Source organism: Metopolophium dirhodum, chromosome 1 (genome assembly GCF_019925205.1).
Source record: "Metopolophium dirhodum isolate CAU chromosome 1, ASM1992520v1, whole genome shotgun sequence".
In the NCBI taxonomy this organism is placed as follows: Eukaryota; Metazoa; Arthropoda; class Insecta; order Hemiptera; family Aphididae; genus Metopolophium; species Metopolophium dirhodum.
This window is the reverse complement of record NC_083560.1, coordinates 127,630,406-127,652,232: the sequence shown is the minus strand read 5'-3', so window position 1 is coordinate 127,652,232 and position 21,827 is coordinate 127,630,406. Positions and strand designations below refer to the sequence as shown.

At 30.5% G+C, this 21,827-nt stretch overlaps 1 pseudogene; it reads left to right on the top strand.

Moving 5' to 3' along the window:
- Positions 1–299: 299 nt before the first annotated feature.
- Positions 300–19,932, top strand: LOC132937113 (uncharacterized; annotated as a pseudogene).
- Positions 19,933–21,827: the final 1,895 nt, after the last annotated feature.

Below are 21,827 nucleotides of genomic sequence, written 5' to 3'. Positions count from 1 at the left end.
AGTTAAATTTTTGAAGATACGATAATTTATTGAACAATACGATAATTTTGAAGGCCGTATACGATATCATTTTAGAAACATGGCAACACTGAGGTGGCAACTGGCAGCACATGATGGCAATGAAAAGTCAATTCTAACGATGTAAACATGCTGTCGAAAAACAAACGAAAAGCCATTAAAAAGTGGTTTCAGAGTAAAAATACCTATATTAAATTTTTTAGAGATCAATATTTCGGAGGGAACCTCACAGGGGTTTTGTATTAATCTAAATACACAGCTAGATATTAAAGGCACAAAAACCCTTTTTTTTAAATTTTTTAAACAACTGTAACTTTTTTAATAGTTAATATTTCGAAAAAAACCTATAAGGTTCCCTCCAAAATATTGTTCTCTATAATTTTCATAATAATTATTTTTACTCTAAAACCACTTTTTGATGCCCTTTCGTTTGTTTTCCGTGGACGTGTTTTTACTGCTGAAAATGACCAGTGTAGCGTTCTCTTAAAATTGTTTATTTAGGCTACAATAATTGGGTACAAAACTGGTAAAGTTTTATTTGTCGGCATTAAAATTCGGTACTGTGCAGTGTGCCAGAGATCGAAATCTATAAGCCAAGAAATTCCAAAACATAATTGCTTTCTTAATTGGAAACAAGCGTCCACTGCAATAGAGGCCGATGGTACAGCGGAAGGTTTTTCAAAAAGCATTGAAATGCATGGACTCAAATTTAATAAGGTTATTGGTAATATTATATGTTATATTAACTTACCAAATAATGAATTACAATTATTTTCCTAAGCTGTTAAACTCTGAGCTCAGCAATTTATTGGTTTTACAATGATGTATGGGTTTTTATAAAATTATTTATAACTGTTATTACTAGTTTGTGTATAAGTGTTTAAAGTTCAAATTGTTATAAACTAAATCAAAATAGGCTAGTAGCTCAGTCTCCGCTCAGAAATCGTTTTTGATTCTATACAATAGATATTGGTTAGTACACTGACATTTTAAACAATATTTTATGATTTTTGTAATAGGTGACGGAGACAGTAGTGTTGTGAAACGTCTAAATGAGATTTTACCATATGGCCCTAGATTCATGATAGAAAAAATCGAATGTCGAAATCACTTACTGCGCAATTATATAAGTAAACTTAAAATGCTCGCTACAAAAACTGAGTAACAATACGAAAATTTATAGTGACTAATATTTTAAGATTTCGGTCTGATGTTACTAAAGCAATAACTTATCAAAAAAATATATTGGATAAATCAAAAAATCAGAAAATTGCAGGTAATTTGTATAATATAATATTTTTGTGTACGTTTTTAAAATTAATCTTACTAACGTTATAAAAATGTTTTCAGATCTTAAATACGATTTGAAGAATGCACCTTATCATAGATTTGGACAACACCAAGAATGTAATTCTTATTTTTGTAAAGGGTCAAAAATAGGTGAAATCATCATGGTACCAGAAGCATTACGATGTGGTATTTTACTAGAAATAGACAAAATTACATCTAGTTTAGTAAATAATAGCTCCAGTTTAATTGAAGATCTAGATAATAATATATGCGAACAATTTAACTCAATTATCAATAAATACGTGGGCGGAAAAAGAATTAATTTTTCGCAAAGTAATAATTATTCGACCCGGGTAAAAGCAGCTATTATTTCCTTTAATTCCAGAACATATTTACGCACAATACATAAGAAAATTATGAATTTTAGTCCAGGTAATTAAAAATAGATACATACTAGTATGCTCTATATGCTATTAATTTTCACATCAATTTCAGGAAAAATCGGTAAAAAGTTTATAAAAAATACCGATCGTATAAGGTTGAATACTGTAAACCTACGGATATTAAATAATTATCAAAAAAGGTATAGGAAAAAAATGGTTAGTGCCCGATCAAAAGGTCCTGACAGTCATTATGGGTTAGCTGAACCCCTTATGGATACTATAGACGAAGATGAACTACAGGAAAAGAAAAATACATTTATTCAATATCTGCATACAGTTGACAACAAAACAAATAGAAATTGATACGAGGGACCAAAACTTGAATCCCAATTGGTTTCAAGAACGAAAAATCAGGTTGACAGCTTCACGGTTTGGTGAAATTTGCAAAATGCGACCAAACACCAGCGACCAGCTGCAAGACCAAAGTCCATAGTATACTTTATAAGCCTCCAGTTACATCAAAACAAATGACTTATGGACATAATATGGAACATGAAGCTAGACAAAAACTGAAGGAAATCATTAAGCTTGATGTTCAATTATGTGGTCTTGTTATAGATACTATTTTTCCATACTTAGCAGCAAGTCCAGGTTATTTTTTGTTATTGACTATGTGTCTATGTCATAAATTAATTTAGTACCTAAACATTTAGTACCGATAAAAATTACACATTTATATTTAATTAATAATAATAATGAATAACATTATATAATAATATTTTTCATTTATTTGTTTATAGATGGTTTGGTTGGAGATCAAGCTATTGTAGAAATCAAATGTCCATACACAGCAAAAGATAGCGAAAACAGTATTGATGCCGTAAATAATAAACTTGTAAGCTGTGTTTTAACTATAATACTATTATATATATATATATATATATAATCATGTATATATTTAATATTTATATGTATTATAAGAATGAACCTTTTTTATTTAGTTGTCATATTGTTATATAACACAAGAAAATACACTCAAGTTAAAAAATGATCATCAATACTATTATCAAGTTATAGGTCAACTTCATATAACACGTAGAAATGTTTGTTATTTTGTTGTTTATACTAAAAAATGGACAAGTGTAGAACATATTTATTACGATAAAACATTTTGGGAAGAAAAAATGGTCCAAAAGTTGAATTTGTAAGGAATTTAAAGTTTTATCGAGTTAAATATATTTGTATAATGAATAAATTATGAATGTATGTTTTTTAGGTTTTATACAGAGTGTATTTTACCAGAAATTGTTGATCCGCTATATGGGAAAAGACTTCTTATATCAGACATAAGAGAACCCACTTATATAAAAGAAAAAATAAACAAGTGACTAACAATTTAAATAGTATATAAATGTACCTATATACCTAAATAGACCAAGTATACTATGTAATATAATACATTATATTGTAAATACCTATACTATTATTAGGTATCCTTCTAATTAAAATCTTTATACATATTAATTTACTCATTAAAAATATCACATTCTCATAATAAACTGAATTTATGTTACAAACACAACCGTCGGTAGCATAATAATGTGCCTCTCTCGTGAATACGGCGTGCGGACACGTACATTTATGCGGCATAACGATAACACGATAGCTACATAAGTAGTCGAAATAATGCTTCGATTTTCGACTTCAGTATCTTGTTTGATGGGAAAGTGAATATCGTTGGTACATTGGGGAGGTTCAAATTCACGAATATTTGGAAATTATTTTGTAGTAAAAATGTAGGAAAAAGTTCATATCTATAGCTAAGATTTGAAAATTGAATAGGTACAAGAAGATTGTCCATAAATTCTGTTTACAATAATTACTAAAAAATACGAGGGTAATACCATTTAAAAATGTTACGAATGGCTGAAGTTTTATTTTCACGAAATCAAAAATACAATTTTGAATTTTGTTATAATTAAAATAATAGGTAAGTACCTATACTAGTTGTAGAAGCTTAAAACTTTTACCAAATGCTAAAATTTGTATTTTGTTTTAAATAATTTAAATACTTATAACGCAATAAAAGTTATGCTATTTTATAATTCACACTACAAATCGGACAAAAATCCAACAAATACAATTTGATGAAGAGTTTTGGATAAATAATATGGTAGAAAAAACTAAACAGTAACTATTATTTTCTTTATTATCAAATTCATATCTGAATCGTATCTTTGTATATATTCAATTAAATATTACCTTATTTACTTACTAAAAAGGTTACTGTTATAAATTAGATATTATTTACTGTATAAGTATATTGTATATATTTATTATTGAGTAAGTATCTAAAAATGCAATAAATACAGGTCGCGTAAGTACGCGCGATTATTAAAAATATTACGGCGGCAATGCGGCATAATGTACGTGTAACGTGTACCCATGCATTTTATATTTACGCGATCCTCCACAGACGAAGGTTGAGAATATAATAATCACCGCTCTGAATGAGCACAATCGTCGGCCGGCCGCCGACGACGAGTGGTGGGCGCGGCTTAAACGTCGCGTGCTTACGCATCGCGAAAACACCTAACAGCGCGTTCTCTCGGTCATTGTATACGTTTCGCTTTCGGTGTGGCGTCCTCTTAATATTTATACACTGTTGTTAAAGTGTTAAACAACTATATTAAAGATATTACTTGTTACTATTTATTATGCATAATTAATTATATTATACTTTTTCATTTGTCTTTTTAATTTGTAAGTAGATAGCGCCACATAGCATTCCCCCGATCCTGTTTACAATAAAGCCGGGTTTACATTGGTAGAGTATTCGGTATAGTACGACGGTAGAGTGAGTACTCTACCGTTTCTAGCATAATGTAAACACTCAGGAATAGTATAGGTAGAGTACTAAAGATAGTAATCGGTATAGTAGAGTAGTTAACCACTGTGGTAAAGTACACTCTACTTGCTTTTACCCCCACCATCGTTTTTACTGTACTCTACCACCACTCTACTGGTGTAAACAGTCTATTTTTGGTATAGTAAAGTAAAATATTGTTGATATCGCCTGAACCGGCACATGGATTATATTTATTTTTAAACTTTGTAAACATTTTTAATTTTGTTTAATGTTTTTAAACCTTATAATATAATACTATTCTACATTTCTGATCGTATTGTATTACATCATTTTACTTCATTATAAAAAAGGTTTTAATAATTTTTAAAAATGAAGTGGTCTGAAAGTGACACGATAGCGCTGGTGGAATTGTATGAAAAGCATGAGTGTATATGGAATATTGGTTCTAAAGATTATAGAAATAAATTAATGAGAGACGCTGCCTACGAAGATATCGTCAAGACACTTAAAAAAGATAATTTTGGCGTGACTGAATTGAAACAAAAAATAAAAAACTTAAGGTGTACTTACAACCAAGAACTATTAAAAATAAAAAAATCACAGAAGTCTGGTAGTGGTGTTGATGATCTATATGTTCCAAATATAAAATGGTTCAAATTGATGGATTCATTCATGAAAAATGTCAAGTCTGTGAAAATTGGTTGTACACAGGACAATGCAGAAAGTGGAGGTAAGTAATATTTATTTTATTGATATTACTTAACTGATTTTCCTCTTTAATTTGAGTTTAATTGTTAATGTAACTTGAAGTACAGTCAATTTTACAAATTATGACTATTTTACCAAAATATGCTGTTAAAACAACTAGTTTTAAAGTTTTCATTGAATTAAATAAGTATAAATATTTAGACATATTATAAATGTATAATATAACTAACAGTATTTAGTTATAGTTTTAAGAAGATGAATGTTAAAATATTGGAAATACTAAAATTTTTAGAAATGGTACCGTTAACCAGGCCAACATGGGGCAGTTTTGAAATTCTATTATAAATAACTTTAAGTTTAATTATTCTAGAGGTATTTTCAATATAACATTTTTTTTAGGTAAGGTTTGATTTATTAATTTCTGTTGCATTTAAACTATACAAATTATTCCTTCTATGTGTTTTTTTTATTTTTCTACTTGCCCCATGTTGTACCGAATATTTTTTCAGATGGTATAATACATAATATAATTGAAAATTAAATTAATTAAACAGATACTACTAGTAAAAACAGTTAGTTATTTATTAATTAATTAGTTTAATTACTTACAATAAACCAATGCATTTTGGTACAATTTTTTCAAAATATTATAACATATTATAATATAATTAAACTAATTAAATTAACTAAACAGATACTATTAGTCTAGACTCTATACATATTTATTAGTATATATGCCTATATTGCCAAGGTATAGCTCCTTCATTTACAAAATAATTTTTCAAATTATCGCGTATTTTGTTGGCCAAGTCTGATGCTCTTCTTTCCCTATGACTTTCCAAATTTCGAAGCTCAATTATTTCCGTTCTCCAGCGACCTTCTCTCATTAAACCACTCGATATATCTTCTTCATCAATAGAGCCAGGTGGTAGGTATGTAGAGGAAGATTTTCGTAGAAAGTTATGAAGAGCGCACGCAGCTAGTACAAGTTTGTTCACTGTTTTTAAATTGCAATATATTTTTTTATCAAATACTCGAAATCTGCTAACCAAAATGCCAAAAGCATTTTCTACAATACGTCTTGCTCTGCTTAAGCGATAATTAAAAATTTTTTGAGGTACAGTTAGAGCTGTTCTGTAACATTTATATGGTTTCATCATATAATGTCGCAACGGAAATGCATCATCGGCTACAACGCAATATCCTAATGGAAGCAGATCTTTTTGCAAAAGTTGTCCAAGTTCACAATTTTGGAGAATACCACCGTCCGATTCTGACCACTTGCTGCCGATTGATACATAAGTAAAACAATAGTTATGGTCAACCCTTATAGTTGTAATATTCACTTCCACAGTTAGGAGGTGCCATTATCAACACATGTTTGCCGTCAATTGCTCCGCAGCATTTAGGAAAATTCCATGTATCTTCAAAGCCTTTCGCAATGCTTTTCCATTCTTCATAAGTTTTTGGCATCTAAATATTTAATTATTATATTATTATTTGAATAATTACCATACAATGTAATACAACTGTGTACATTTATTTATTTTTGTTTTTTTAATTAACCAAGGTAACGAAGGAGGGCTGTTGGAAAATGTAACAGGTGAATACACAGAAATGTCTACAACGCCGGTGACAACAACTGTAGTTGCTGGAAACCCACAAGTGCCTACAACACCAACTGCAAAAACTCCAATAGTTACAAAAACATCAGCTAAAAAAAGGAAGCTACATCATTTTACAACAGCAATTACAGAATTGCGTAATATTCAAAATGATTTAAATAAAATGGATTCCACTGAAATAAGTGATAATGATGCTTTTGGCCAGTACGTTATTGCAGCACTTAATAAGTTGTCACCAAGGCAAGCTATTTTGGCTCAAAGTGATATACAGTCTCTTTTGACCAAGTATCGATTAGCAGAACAGTCTGGGTCAAACAGTTTTCATTCTACGTCACCACAATCTTTTTATGCAACTGATGAAGATACATCTACACAATACAATATAGCAACTGATCAAGATACATCTACACAATACAATATAGCAACTGATCAAGATACATCTACCCAATACACTCTACTATCAGCCAACACAGGCAACAAACATGATGAAGATAACAGGGACAATATCATCGCAAAAGCCTGGTCATTGATTTAAATTTAATTTTCCCCAAATGGGATTTTTTTTGTTTATCTAATTTTTCACTCCATAATGTTAAAATGTTTTGAACTTAAAAAGAATAAAAATCATTTTTATTGTAGTTGGTATTAGTTATAGTCTTAACATTGTCTCATTTTCAACTAATATAATATTGTAAATGTTCTATATTTTGTTAATATATAATAAAATATATTGTACCTATGTACGAAATAATTTTAAAGAAAAATACCTTAATATATTGTTCCAGGGCTTGATAAATGGCGTCACAAACTTCTGGTAAAAATTTAGATATTGCGGGAATTGACACTCTAAAGAAATGTTGTAGGGTTCGGTAACTATTACCAGTCGCTAAATAATTCAATGTTATTTGTAGCTTAATGCGCGCTGGTAGTGCATCTCGAAGAATAGTGTCCTGTTTTTGAATAGTTGGTGATACCAAATTCAATAATTGTTCAAAATTTTCATTTGTCATTCTTAAACACAGCCTGTACTCTTCTGGATCCTCTAAAGCTAGTTCAGTAAGAAGATTTTCTGATGCACCAAGTACTGTTCTTCTTTTTATCCACTCTCGAACCCAAATTCGTTTTTCTTCATTACTCTCATCAATGAATTCTAAAATATCGTTTACTAACGCAGTTGTAACCACTCGAAGGCATTTCTTTAATAATTTTCGACAATGACGACGACGTACGATATCCATATTTGTTTATTTGATGTTTTGAAGTTGATCAAACCTAACCGTGACGGCGTGAGTTTACACATCAACTGCACTCTCTTCTAGTACTAAATACTAGCTTCGTGTAAACAGTTACTCTACTAAAACTAGTAGAGTAGAGTGAGTAGACAAAATAGTAGGCTAGTGTACTCTACCAAATACTCTACCAATGTAAACCCGGCTTAACGGCACACGAAAATCGTCGAGTTGCCAGACTTATCTAGATGGCCGTGGATAGCCCTAACAAAAATACACCACTGGGGGCGCTAAGATCAGTCGCCAGTTTTCGTGACCCGGACTAGAGTAGAGCTCTCTATTTCACGTGTACACGTATTCACGTGAAATTAACATCCGAATATATAAAACCGTGTATTTAAAAAATCCGTGTACACGTGTAATTATTCACGTGTACACGAATATTCACGTATTCACGTATACACGTAATCACGTATTTTAGTGTTTTAATATATGCTTTATTAGCCATGCTATTTTCTTATAAAGATATACAAAATCTAGAGACAATTTAACAAAAGCATTTTGTATATTAAATATACAAAATATTATAAATTTTATAACAACGATTTTCACACAATTATTAGATTTATCACAAGATTAAGGATTAATTATAACAGTATATATTGATAAATTATAAAAAATGTATTCATCATAATGACGAAACTTTTATGAATATAAAAAAATAACAATTTATAAATAATTAAGTATAACAATAATATTATTATTATGGTATTAAATTTCGATTTTGGTATAAGAAAACCAATAAATTAACATTTTTTGTTAATAATGATGTTCTTTTTGAATTTACCACGTTACCAGCTGTAGAAAAACATCGTTCGGAACTCACTGATGTGGCGGGTATTGATAAATATTTTTTTGCCAGTATTCCGATTCCCGGATATTTATCTTCTCTAGATTTCCACCACAAATGGATTCAAATCGAACTTTAATTGAGGTTCAGCTAAATAATTTTGAAACTCGGTCGTCAAATCGTTGACTTCAGAAACATCATCACCGTAGAGGAACTTGAGTGCACTTTTATGAATTGATGGTTCGCGTCGTGTACTTACATTATAAGCATCAATTTCAGTATTATTTAATAAATTGATAACAGATGATCGAATGCTTTCTCGTGCAATTATGGGTTCATGTTCCAAATTTTTATATCTTGGATCCAAGAATGATGCGATTTGTCGCGCAGAAACTCTGCTTTTTGAATCCCACTCAAGATTAAACCGTTCTTTAATATCAGAAATAATGGTTTGCTTAAAATAAGTTATACTTTGGTCGTCATTATCCTGTAGTTTTAAATGGTCGTTTAACAATTTTTGAGCAATGGCCTTACAATTGAAGTCGGTGAATGATTTTCTCCACATAGAAGCGACGTAATAACTTTCAATGGCTTAAGAAGAATGACAAGAGTTTCTATTTTTAACCATTGATGCTCTAAGATTTCTAATTTTTGGGCTATGTGTGTGGAAGTTATAGATCGATCAGCCATCACAGCAGAAATTGGACACCTGTTTTCAAAAATACGTTCCAGCATTAAGTAGATTGAATTCCACCGTGTCTTACAACTTTGCAATAAAGACTGTTCAGGCATACCTAATTGTTTTTGTTTACTTAATAAAGATTGTTTTGCCAAATTCGAATGTTTAAAATGTCCTACTAGCCTGCTGCTTTGATTAATTATTTCAGAAATTGAATCTTCTTTTAATGCTTTATTAATAGATAGTTGTAAGCTATGAGCTGCACACGTCACATCTGAAATAATATTATTATTGGTATTAGAAAGTAATTGAACGGCATTTACTACATTTTTTGCATTATCTGTTATAACAGTCGTAACTTTATCTTTAATTTCCCAGTTGGAGAATACATTTTCTAATTTTTCTGTTATGTTTATAGCTGTATGACGTTCTTCCATTTCTTGGGTTGTTAAAGTAAATGACATCGGAGACCAATCATTATTTAAAGCATGTGCAGTTATAGTTATATAAGAATGTTGGGCCAATGAGGACCAACAATCTGATGTGCATACAACACTTTTAACAGCTTTTAAATCATTTCGTATTTTTTCTTCGACGGTTGACTTAAAAAAGTGTAGTCTTTTTTTAATGCTTCCTCTTTAATTGCTTTATAGTTTGGTTCTACGATGGCCATAAATTGATGGAATCCAGAGCTTGAACAAAAAGATAGCGGTAATTGGTTCATACAAATAAGTTTGGCCAACGCTTTATGAATTAACTCTGTTCTGTCAGGGCTACATTTACGATCAGTATCACTATCATGTGCCAAAAGACGGCGACGCTTTCTTGGTATTATATTATGTTGACTTGGTTGTGTAAGACTGTTATCGGTACTTGAAGATGACGGTTGGCTGTTTGTTAATGAATCTGTGTCTTCTAAAGAGTCAATTGCTTCGAAATTATTTGATGAAATCAACCTATAGATACGAGTTGGTTGAATAAGTATAATAAAATATATAAAACAAATTAAGTACAATTAAATTTAAAAAAAAGGTGGGTAAGTGGATGTCGCTCTGCTGTACAGTAGGTTACAAGACGTGGGTTACTGTAATGGATGGTGTTTAATTTGAATTCAATGATATAATATCATTGTATGAAAAATACAATTCTGAGCGAAAACGGTCAGTCAGCCTATGATATTACTAAGTATATTTGATGATATTAAGGTGAATAAAGTAATTTATATACAAACTATTTACGTGGAACCTTGTTTTAAATTTTGAATCCCTAGCTTTAAAAGTTGAACATTTTATAAATTTTTAACTACAAAATAATTATTAAATTTTAAATTTGATAAAATTTGTCAAAATTCGAACCTTAAATGCTTATAAAAAAAAATTGTGCCTATGTATTTTTAATATTTTTCAACTGCTATTGTAACTATATATTAGGAGCCTTGCATTCAATTTTCACGCTTTTTTACCCAACTAATACAATTTTATTGATATTTATAGAAAAAAAACCAAAAAAAATTGAAAACTGACAATGCCTGTAAACAGCTCAAAAAAAGTCAAATTATTTTCAAAACTTTATCGTGTATAGAAATTGCAAATATAAACAACCGGTGAAAATTTCATGCATCTATGGTTATTTGTTTTAGAGTTACACCAAAAACCAAAATAAATTTTGTTAAAAATCGATTTTGCGTAAAAATTCCCGTTTTTCCTTAATTTTTTTTTTGTTTTTCACGTCGCTTTTGAAAACTACTGGGAAATCTTTACTTTTGACCCCCCAAAGTACCAACTAGATTCAGTTTTCTATCAGAAAAGTTACTGTTGAAGAAAATCCAAGCATTTTTACTGTCCTTAAAAATAATATATCATTGTATACGAAAAACGATTTTGATCGGAGACGGACTGTCAGCCAACATTATATTAAGAAAATAAGTACCTATATTTTATCATATTAGTATAAGTATGTAAGTATAGTATATTTTGTATAAGTTTCAAATCCCTACAAAAAATATTATTTAACTATAATTAAAAAACTAAATCGTTATTCTTCATATAAATATCTAATTTATCGTCCAAATTTATACTTAAAATATCAACAAACAAATAATTGTGCGAATGAATATAGCAATAAACAATAAATGATAACGATAAGCGCATTCTGTCATTCACATCAACTATTAAAAGACTGAAAGTTATGTCAAAAGCGCTAAGGTTACATTAGAAAAGTTAATATGGTCGTTAAGTTTTGTTAATTTTCTAATTTTCCGCTCAAATTTCATATTTTTTGTGATAATAACAAAAAAAAGTAAATTCACGGCAAATAATAGGCCAAAATGTATAATGATTATTTTCTAATATGCATACCTCTTAGATGTTGATGTTTCTGGCTGATATACTTTATGCATAATGTTTAAATGTCTTATTAAAGACCCAGTTGTTTCACCAACACAAGAGTATTCATTATTTTCATCTTCATCACATAATTCGCAATATGCTTTATCTCCTTTTCGTTTAGCATATTCCCATACCCAACTTCTTTTTTTGCCCATTATTGTAAAAATGTGAGTGTAATATTTGACGAACACGCAGTATAGAAAAAAGTCAACTGTGCAAATATTTGCTAGTAAAGTTACCATTTGCTAGTAAAGTTACCATTTGCTTATCGAATTTATAATTTGTTGATAAAATAAACGACTTATCCCACTCAAGAGTTTGATAAAATCGTTTTGCGTTTTCAGTTTTTTACTTGCGAATAATTGGTATAAAAAATTAAAATATCAAAAATCGAGTCTTATTCGTCATCCGATATAACTCTCTTCTACAACTTTTAATTAAGGTATTTTGCTCTAAAACCATTCAGTTGGCCGTATTATTGGAACAAAATTGGCATGTTTTTGTACGGTATTTTCGCTGGTTTAGCGTCCTCAGTGTAATATAGAATAATATAAATAATAATATGTATTATAATCAATGGTTTTATGGTAATACATTCGAAAATATGGGTAAGTATAAAAATTAAATACATAATAGTTATGTCTATATTGATATTTTTACAAACAAAATGTAAATCGTAAGTTATTGTACGTGTAAAATATTGTCAACTCGAATACCTAAAATGTTAGTACTAATAGTACTACAATTAAAGGTACGGTAGAAACTAGATTTTCTTGGCAACATAATATTGTTATATACAAATAGGTATACAATTGGGCAGACAGTGGCTTTAATTAAAAGATGGTTAGTGCATAAGAGCGAATATTTAAAATATTATGGTGGCAATGAATTTAGGTGTATGCATTTTATTTCGATTCGACACATCACGGACGAACGTTCATAAGATAATAAACAACGCTCCCGAACGAGCAATTCGTCGGTCGTTACACGGCTGTGTGTAGTGGGCGCGGCTTAAACGTCGCGTGCTTGCGGATCACGAAAACACCTAACAGCGCATTCTCTTGGTAATTGCATGGTTTCGTTTGCCCGTGTGGCGTCCTCTTAATAACTCCACAATACAATATTCAATATTGAAATATATTAAAATATTGAATATTGGGAACACCGTATACTTGCCTATAATTCAACGTGTGGATAAGATTACGAAAAAAAATTCAAAATATTAATAAGCTATTGATAGATTTTTTGTTTTATTTCATATAAACAAGTATCTTTATCTATTATCTAATATATAATAAAAATGGTAATCAGTTAATTCGCTCGATACGTGCAGTTCATAAAGGCCGGTCACCATAATATTATATAACATAATATATATATGCACAAATATCCGTGAATACGGGAATACGTGAATACGTGAATAACTTAAAATACGTGAACACGGATATTAAATTCACGTGTATTCAGTATACGTGAATACAAATTTTTCGTTCACGTGTACACGGACTTCGTGTTCACGTGCGTATTAATTCACGTTTAAAATCGAGGCCTCTAAAGTCCATTTTAACTGCGAGGAGCCTACGTGTGAGTACGCGACTGACTGTTTTAAAACGAGTCATTGTCAAATTTATTGACGTTGTTTGGTGAACAGTGCACTATATTAAAGTATTAACCCTTCACTGCAAGACTTTTAATATTACTTTATGCTCATTGAGTTTGAGAAAACTAACAAAAATATTAATTTTTTATTAAGTCTCAAATATGAACTTAAGTCCATGTTGCATATTTGCAACTATATGTATACAAAGTACCCACCTAATTTCTAAATAGCATTGCATTGTAACTACCTATACTGAACTATTTTTCTTTTCAACAATTTAGTCACTGTAACAACATTTGAAATGCAATTTCCTAAAAAAAAGTAAAGAAAATAAATACTATCTATACTATAAAAGCGAAATAGAAATCTTTGTCACGGGTTGGCTCCGAAACGGCTTAACCGATTCGGTTTATTCTTTTTTTGTTGTGTTTGTAATATTGTCAGGACAAGGTTCTTAAGATAGAAAATGTTAGGAAAATCCACCAGAAACGTAGGAAGTGTGAAAGTCAATAACACAATATTGGCGCCATATGTCTAGGAGAAAAATAAACATTAATAATATATTTTTATTTATTGTAAGGTTGCTATATTGGTTATAATTGTTATAGTTTTAGTTGTTAATCTATACATACTATAAAAGCAAGTCCCAATTTTTTGTAACGCATACAAATCCACATCGTTCAACTTATCGTCACCAATTTTTTTACCACTTTTTCGGTTTTAGTACCACTTGTTAATAAAAAATAAGTATACAGTTCTTGAAAAATTAAAAAACAAAGCTAATTTATTTACGTATAATTGCATGGGATATTTAGTGTAATCCCGTGACCGACCGCGATAGTATCTATAGAATCTGTGGGTTTTAAGCTACCATCAATGAATTGTTCCGAGAAGTAAAATTCAACAATTTAAATATATCTATATTTCTATATTCTATTTCATTTACGTGCTAAATGTACGCTATTTATGTATATGTGAGAAATGGAATTTTTGTGTCGAATTTTCTCTGAAACTGCTCATCCGATTTTCTTGATTTTTTTTTTTAATGAAAGAGTACATCGCGGAACAGGCCATAGGCTTAATTTCAAGTTAATTTTGTAATTACCCACTGGTTAGGTTAGGTTAAATTAGCTGAGAACGTCTTAAAGAAAGGTTTTGGATAGAATGTTTGAACATATATCTGAAACTGTGATTAACAGTAATATGAGAATTTTTTAAACTATATTGCTTAGCGATGCATCATGATCCGTTTCTACAGTTTGAAAAACTTAAACTGCATAAAATTAATGGATTAGACATGGGATCTTCCTAGCACAGTTGAATAACTGCCACTCAAATAATTAACTTTATCGCAAAAGAGACGCGCCAAGGGCTAACCACACGTCTTATAGAGTCAAAATTAAAATTCACTAGATTGACGAATTGACCACACTGAGAACAAAGTGCACACTTATTTTATATATTTTATCAAACTTTGATTCAGAGATTCCTATTGTAGTATATTTTCTTGATTTAACCCTTTATAGGGCAGACAGTGCTAGTAGTCCTATCTCTTCAAAATTTTGTTTTTCATATAATGTTAGTGTTTGTATTCTATATTGACAAAAAAAAAAAAATGTTTATCTATTAAGTTTTTGACTTATAGAGTGGTAAAATAATCGACCAATGATTGTCTAGGTCAGGGTACAACACCTAATGATCGTTGTTAAAGTACTTTACCACTTCTTTAAATATAAGAAAACAATATTATTTTCAATGAATAATAACGGTATATTATAATTCAAACAATGAAGTTCTATATACCAAAACACAAATAATCATTTTTACAAGATAAACATTTAACAAAACAAATCAAAGTACAAAAAAAAAAACTTTAAAAAAAATAAAAAGAGACCGTTGTAATAATAATTAATAATTAGTAAATAAGTTTTAAATAATAAGCTAAACAATTTGATTCTTGAGTACATCCTGTAACAAGAGCAAAACATTTGGTCCTTCAAGCCGGATAATTTAGTTAACTCAAAAGAAGTGTTAAGCACATGTTATAATATAGTACGAAGTCCGAAGACGTGTCCGTATAATTACGTAATATTGTAACCCGAGTGTTCATCTATTCCCTAGTGCTCATCGTGTAACTCGGTCGTAGATAGAGACCGGAAAAGTTACCCAAAATCCAAATTCGCGAGTCCGAGGGTCAAAGGTGTGCTACCCACAAAAGTCATACTTTACAATTTGTAGAGATTGTAATTTTACATCCAACAGTGTTACATTCAATAGTTGAGTGAGTATCAAGGTAGATTTTGATATTGAAATATTTACTCATTTATACATACTCGTTTTAAAACAAATTACGGGCTGTCTTTTTCTTCAAGTAGCTATCAAAATGTCCTGGCCATGTGTATCAATAAGTCTTTTTTAGAATTTTTTAAGTTGGTATACATCGTTTGTAGTCATTGAGAATTTCACGTAATGAAAATTGACATTAATTTTCAATGTTTTCAATATTATTACAGACAAAATCGAAAGCAGCTGTTACTTCAACGTTTTCTGGTCGACCTTTGGAGCTCTGCTGAGTGGAAATACGTTAAAAAAATTGTTTACTGCAGGCACCGTGATATCTTCCTTCAGCTGCAACATGATCTGACAAATTACCAACACAACACTAAAAAATAACATCACTGCCTCATTTATCATTTCGTTTCCTTGCAGTTTCCAAAAGACTATCCTTGAAAACTAGTGTTTCAACACAATGAACCAGATCACGTTTATGTACGGGTTTTTTAATTTCTTTTTTTTTAAAACTCGTCAGATGCATCCCCCTCGCATAACAAACATTTGTGTTTAAAATCAAAAACTGGAATTTCTAATCTTCGAGTGTTTTTGAATTTTGGTAGTGGTCAATGATGTAGCGATATTGTTTTCTTTGACATACGATTCACGGCAGTTGCACGAACAGTCACAAACCAATGTCTTTCTAAAAAATTATGTTTACCATCTTTTATCAGTTTTTCCATCAAGAAAGATAATACAATGTAATAATTAGCATAAGCTTAAATTTAAGTTGATGGATCTCCTCAAAAGCCGATGGCTGTTATTGAATCTATTATTGGCCTTGATACTAACTCAAAATTATTGAATGTAACACTGTTAGATGTAAAATTACAATCTCTACAAATTGTAAGGTATGACAAAAAAACTAAAATACTTCAAAAATGGTTTTTTAAAACTTTTTTAACGTCAAATATGAACCTTAATATTAGACTGAACTTATTATTTTTAAGCTTGATTTTGTAGATAATTTAGCGTTCTATATTATATACCAAATATTTTTTTTTCATAAAACTCATAGTTTTTGAATAATTATCGAAAAGCTAAAAAAACTTCGATTTTGGAGCTGGTTTTCAAGGTTTAACACCAACGCCGACATCGGAGGGGAGGGGAATATGTTCCCCTAATACTAGAGTTATACTTAAGGGGATTCGATACCGTGATTTTCTGTTTGTGTCTAACACACGCGCAATATAGTATTTTAAAAGTGTTTTTTGCCAAACATTCCAATTGATCTATTGAAGCGATAACAATTCTGAAAACAGATTTGAATTCGTCGTCCTGTCTACTTGAAATCAACTTTCCCACATTTTTGATATTATTCCCCAAATTTGCAATGATGTTCCATCAAGTCTATCGACCACTGTAGAATTCTCTTTTTTTTTGAAAAATTATTTGTTAAATTATTGCATGTTTTTGAGATTGTTAGTCTCTCTTGTTTTATAGATCGAACTATGACGCTTCTAATTCGTTTCATTTAAGTTCAACTTTTTTTTAAAGTTTTATAAAATAAAGTATAATTTGTTAAAAAAAATTATTTTAAGTGAACCCATGCCAAGCATTTCAATTATTGTGGATAGGAAAACATTTTGGATGAAGGCAAAAATAGTAGTGGTAAATTGGCTGTGCACGCTTATGGTTTATGCATAATGTACTGTTTTTTGTAAAGTTTATTAAAGCACTCTTTTCCAACGATGTCCATGCGTGTATTAATTTATTCGTCACACCGACGAATATTCTACATATATGTCTACGTATTTTATGATAATAAAAGCCCTCTGGATACAGTTTCTTTAATTAGGTCGATAACCAAGAGACATGATCCGTAGGACTAACTCTGCTGGATTATTTATTACAAGGACTGAATCCTTCAAACACCACACACAAGAGTACTTTTTGGAGGATTTAATCCGTCGGAAAAACTGATATTGTATGGCCTGCTAATGGAAACGGTTAGCGAAACTGGTCAACTTGTCTCCAAATATAAAAACATGACCTAACAAGTAAACTTAATCTTGTTAGTAAAAGTAACACAAGTATAATGGCTCCCGTCGCCAAACTTGAGGGACCTCCCTCCGCCTGCCGGCTACGATTTCAAACAAAATTCAGTGAATTTATTTTATTTCAATGAGTTGTCAAATCTAAATAACGGTTTAAGTTTGATCAATAAACTACAAGAATTTGGTATATTTCCCACCGACAATAATATGCTTAAAAAACGATGTAAGTATCATCACTTGGACACAACAGTTGAGTTTTTAAACATGCTTGGGTACTTTATAACATTGATAATCCAAACCCCATCTTTAATTGCGATGACGGGGAGTCTGGTGACGACCACAACGAGTACGAAATCAAAAACGAAGACGACCACGATGACAAGGACAACGACTACGATATTAATAGCGAAGATGACGATGCGCCGGGCTACTATTAGTATATAATAATATTTTTACTATTTATATAGGAGAATACCGCGGAGATCTATTTTATCTCGGTGAAAAATATTTATGAATTAATGAATCCATCTGAAGCTGCTTCAATTATTTCTTTATGCTTTGAACATGGTGTTTTGGGCCCGTTTCAACATTAAGTCCAATGGTTTCGTTTGAGGGAACCACAAATATTGATAATAATAATGTCTTAATCTCAGATATACTTTGACTTTTTACTATCAAGCCTATTACTCTAATGTATATTTCTTTAACTCGCTTGAAAACTGTTTTAAATGATGACCATTTTGTTACATTTTTCATAATGAGAAACATCTATTAATTATATAAGATTTTGGTAACCAAAAGCTATGACGAGAATTATTTTCAAATAAAAGTAATGAACATCATTAATATAGTATTTAAATGAAGAATAATACGTACAACTACGAACTATAGTTGATAGCAATGTAAGAGGCATATCACACTAGTCTCAGCTTCATACAAGTTCAGGTATAACATTTGAGTTTTTATAAGACCGAGCATAGAACATTTTTTTATAACGGTTCCGGTAGCATCAATGAGCAATGATGGATAAGAACAACTTTTAGTGTATGCTCTAAACAGAGAGAGAGAGCTCTTTGAACTGCTCTAGTTTATTAAGGTTCACATCCATAGTACCAACCACAAAATTTCATTAGGAAATGACTTTCTAGAACTTTATCAAAAATTAATTCCTATTAAACGCAAGCAAGATTTAATTGAAGTTGAAAATTTGTTAACAAATTAATTAACATTTAAAGTTTATTTGGTAATTTGAATAAATAAGTAAAGTATTATAATATATTAATATGTATACTAAGATCTTATGCTTTGTTTTAAAAAAAGGGTAAAATAATGTTCGGCTATACAGGAGAAGATGTTTGGCGCTTTATGAAACAAGTTCTTGACAGCATTTTTTAGAGCTCATTTCAGCACAAAAATAAGTCACACTAAAAAATTACATAATAAAACTACACATAATTCAAAAACAGTTGCTTTAAGTTTATTAAAAATTTAGAATTTAATCACAGGTATATTATATTTTTATACATATAGGTTATATCTTAATCTCTTAGGGCATATATTTATGTCGGAGGTGCCACCGACCACGTCACTCCATCATCAACCCATCCTGGCACCACGGGAGGGACAGACCATACCGGATCTTCGACCACCAGAACGAGTTAACCAGAGCGGCGGACTACGGTCGGCTCTAGAATAGGCTTTCCCGAACGTGAAGTCCAGGGCGCCTGACTCCGGTCGGCCCGAGAAATCATCAGGAAGAACTCCAGACGGAGATTGTTGTAAATTAACGTAAATGAATGTAACCATGAACGGGGGGGTAAGTCGGAGAAATGTCCCGTCTACTCCCCCACTTATGTATAATATTGTTTTTTTTATATAAACCAATAAACGATGGCGGCGTCGCGGAAGCAATGCGTAAGCAGTTCCCGCGGCGTCGTCGGTTCAAAACTGGAAAAAAAAAAAAAAAAAAAAAAAAAAGGGCATATATTTATATATATCTAATTAAATGTATTTAACAATATTATAATTTATTAAAATGAATAATAATTGTTCTATAATCGTATGTATTTTATTAGGTATATTCAAATAATGCATTTAGTTCAGAGTTAGGGTATATTAATTTTTTTTTTTTTATTATTATTAAGTGTTCCTGACAATATTGACATTATTGATAATATTAATTATTAATTAACATTTTTAACAGTTGAACAATAAATTGATGATACATAATTATTTACAACAAATTACAATAATTTATATCGATACATATTTAATGGTACAATAGAAATGAAAGAAAATTAATTATATAGGTGATTTTAAATTAGTTATTGGTGTTAAGGTAGGGCCAGTGGCGTATACATAACTTTTGTATGGGGGGGGGATCAGTTGCAAACAAATTATTATGGAATAAAAATACCTAAACCTAGGTATGTGCACATTTAAATACCTAATAAATGATAAAACATATATATATTCAATACATTTTATTTTAAATTCTACAAGTAGTTATAAAACTGTTCAAAGATTGTTGTTTCCTCATTATATTTTATTTTTCGCACAATTAACTCAATTCGGCAATCGGCATTGGTACTATTACATCTGTTATGACTTGTTCGTACAACTGACATAATATTTGTTGTTGATTTTTGTTTTTAGATAATAATATTTATTATTTAAGCTATTTTTAGCTATTTTTATATTTCTTTTTCTAATGTATAAGAAAATGTATTATTATACGCACGGACATGCGGGCGTCGTCTCCGCCGCGTTGATATCGGTGACGGTGGCGACTGGCGACGGCCCGTGGCTGGTCTGCCACATATTATTATCTTATAATAATTTATTATACTTGTATATATAATATACATATTATCAAATATCACATAATACGATTATATGAATATGAAATAAATATATGATTACTGATTAATAATAAGTAAATTATTTTTAATTAATTGTTGAATGTGTTAAAATAAAAATTTACAAAATATCCTTGCCATTTTTTTTCCTTGTAATTTCCTTACATTAAGTCATTAAGAACACTATTTTATAAAATTTAAAAAAAGGCCTATTGGGGGGGGATCTGACCCCCACATCCCCCCCCTTGTATACGCCCCTGGGTAGGGCTTCATGAGGACGCCCGAACTTGAGCCGTCGGAGGGTAGGCTTGTCGCTGATATACAAGAATCTTTGCGCTCTTTGCATTGTTTAGTTGATCAAATAAGTTGATCGTGAGATTTTGTATGTTTTAATTGTTGGGAGTTTGAAGTCAGTGTGAAGTGCTTCGTTTCTGATGAACCAAGGTGCGTTGGATATTATATGTAATATCTTTGATTGTAAGACTTGTATTTTATTAATGTGGGTTTTGGTGCAGTTTCCTCATATAGAGGCAGCAGAGAGTACTAATGGTCGTAAAATTTTCTTATAGAGACGCAGGGAGAAATTTCAACTTTAGGCGGTTTGATACTTTGACGGTTGATTTAGGGGTAAAGAATTTTTAGTCGTTGGTAACCTTGTTGTAGTTTCGACAAAAATGTGCGGGTTCCAAGTTAATTTTTTATCTAAGATAACTCATAAATATTTTACAGTTAGAGACCAGGATATGTTATCATCATTAAGTACTAGAGTGGTTGGAGTTTTGGGTCAACGAAGTGTAAATAATACTGCTGTACTTTGTTAGTGCCTTAAGATAATTCTCCATTTTTTCACCTAGCACTTTATTTTGTTTAAGTGACTGGATAGTGACACTATTAATATTTATATAATATGTGTATATATGATACATACAAGGGTTTTATCAAAAGCACTATAGTGGTGTATAAAACATTTACTCAAATAATATAATATATTATATATGAATAA